This window comes from Brachyistius frenatus, unplaced genomic scaffold (genome assembly GCF_029030835.1).
Source record: "Brachyistius frenatus isolate BFR_SWC_R1_liver_20210118 unplaced genomic scaffold, ASM2903083v1 Contig_257, whole genome shotgun sequence".
Lineage (NCBI taxonomy): Eukaryota > Metazoa > Chordata > Actinopteri > Embiotocidae > Brachyistius > Brachyistius frenatus.
Window position 1 is genome coordinate 252,749 of NW_027210856.1, and position 2,704 is coordinate 255,452.

Genomic DNA, 2,704 nt, shown 5'->3' on the forward strand with positions numbered 1-2,704 from the left:
AAAGTGAAGGCAGCAGCGGAAGAGTAATAGCTTCTTGTGTCTTCGCTGACCTCCATTGTCATCATTACAAATTACAGGATGCTGCCTGGACTTTTTGTTGTTGTCTTACACCTCCAATGTAACTGCTGCTGTCCTGCTGCGACTAATTAGCACAGTAAACATTTGAGATCCAGTAGCAATATCATACTGAAAAAAAAAAAAAAAAAACCTCAAATACAGTAACTTGCCAGTTGATTAATACTAATGCAGTCTAACGGAAGAGTGTTAGTACAGATCCTACCTTAATGAAGGATGTTTAGCTTTTCTTAAAGCTGCTTTAGAGCGGCGTTAAATCAATTATATGGTCATTTTGAAGGATATAGTTGTTGTGCTGTTGCAATACAGAGAGACGTCTATAACATATTAATAATATAGAAAGTTAATTAACTATCTTTCTTTCTCTCCTTTAGACATTCTTTATCCTTTTGTTCTCTGCTTTATCTATCTTGCACTGTATTTCTTTATTGTGACTTGTTTGGGTTTTTGTTTTCTATGGTACTGCAAATATTACTACTTTCTTTTTTATTCATATCTATCCTATTTATGTACCATTTTCTGTGAGTTTCAAAATAAAAAAAAAAAGTTAATTAACTCTAATTATAACCTGCATAAAGGTAGGATATATTTTTTTTTGCATTAGACTGCATTAGTTTTAGCAATAGGTGTACCAAACAAACTTGCAGCTGAGTCACACAGAGTAATCCCTATCGAAATGGCAACATCATATATTACATTTTACATTACTGATTTATTAAAAGGGATGCACAAACTATGAATGCAGCCAATATGGATGCATTTGAAGTGGAGCTAATTTAATCGATTTTTTTATTTTTTATTTTTTTATTAGAGTTGAAAGGCTTAGATAAGGATTAGAGATGCTCTTTGGGGCGTAGAATTTTGACATTATATATAATTTACTTCATAATGCAGCATTTTGGGGCTTTCTTGTTATCAGGTGACACATTCATGGATCTACCTGTAAAACTAACAATAACTGTAGCTGAGCAAATGTAGTAAAAACTATAATATTTGCCACTAAAATCTATTGGGGCTGTAACATAAAGTGACTTTCCAGCACTGTTTCTATGTGACTGCGTCACAACATACTGATAAGTTTTGAGCATTTTTCCCTTTCGAACACACAAAATGATACAAAAATGAAAAATGCATGAAAATAAAAGTCTTCTCTTTCTCAGGATTTTATGGCTTCAACACGAGCTGGCACAGCCGCTGAGATCAAAACCCAGTGTTTAAATGAAAGGCTTATTACAACGAGGGGATTTCAATTACCTACAGGAAAAAAAAAAAAAAAAAACATTGTTGCAGCCCGAGTCGATTGTTATAAGTAAAGCTTGCCAGACACTTCCAGGAAAATAAAAAAATAAATAAAACAATCTGAGTAATCAGATATACGTGTTCTCAACAAGGGAGACATCTGCATGCTGACTGAAGAGCACTCACGCACGTACATGCTTGCTCTTCACCAAGCCTTCCTTTGCTTTATAAAGAGTACTTTCAACAAGGTAGCTGAAAACAAAACTTGTTTGCTTTCCTTCATTCCACTTTTAATTTTCTGCTCTCATTTGTTTCTGTAGGCATCTTTCCATATTTTGTTCCCTTTCTTCCTTCCCCCAGTGAAAGGGACTTTCATTGAAATTCATTCTCTCAAGGACCGGCGCCCTTGCAAGGCCAGAAGATAATAGGCTGACCTATTTACCCTGCAGTTTTATTTATCTTTTTTTCTTCCCCCCCCCCCCCCACACACACACACACACACACCCTCTGGCTTTGGATTGATCACGGTCACAGCAACATGACAGCTGTCTCCTGTGCATTAGCATTGCAAATGAATGAGAAGGAAAAAAGAAAAAAGAAGAAGTGGAGGTTCAGAGTGTTGGGCCACAGGACTGCAGTCTGGGTGAGAGAGAGAGAGAGAGAGAGAGAGAGACAGAGACAGGATCAGTGTCCAGACCAGGTGCTGCCAGGAGACTGTGGGATGAGGAGCAGCTGACGGTGGGTCACGGAGACAGCAGCGATATCGGCTTTAACACTGTCAAAATGGCTCACTCAGCCTTTTGATTACATTTCTCATATCATCCCTGGTGACTTTATTGTGGTGCAGATGGGTCGTGGGAGCCTGTGTACGGAGTATCAGATCTGGACCAGTATTGGGAATACAGTAGTGCAATACAGGGGTGAAAATCAGAGATTGCCCTCCGAAAACCAAACTCATATGTCTTCTGGGTTCGCAGCTTACTACGACCCACAGCTTTGTTTTTTTAAGTTAAGTGATCTCTAGTGGTCACATGAATAACGACGATCTGGTGTAACGCAGAGCAAGACTTACGCAGTTCAGATGACATCAATATATTTGTCCTTGGGTGCAGTTAGCATCCTGTTTCCGACCATGAGCCGGGGCAATCAGGTTCGTCGTGATGACGAACGTTTGATAACTTTGAGGAAGTAGCAACTTAAACATATAAACCTGGTACAAGTTATGACGTTAACCCAAACCATTATCCCAACCCTCACAGAGTTAGACTGGTGTCACCAGAACCAAATTCACTGCAGAAATAAATGAGTCTGGTCGCGCTCTGTATAGGGAATCGTGTACGTTTGTGTTGTTGCATCCTACTGGGCGTAGACCTCAGGTGAATGTTTGAAA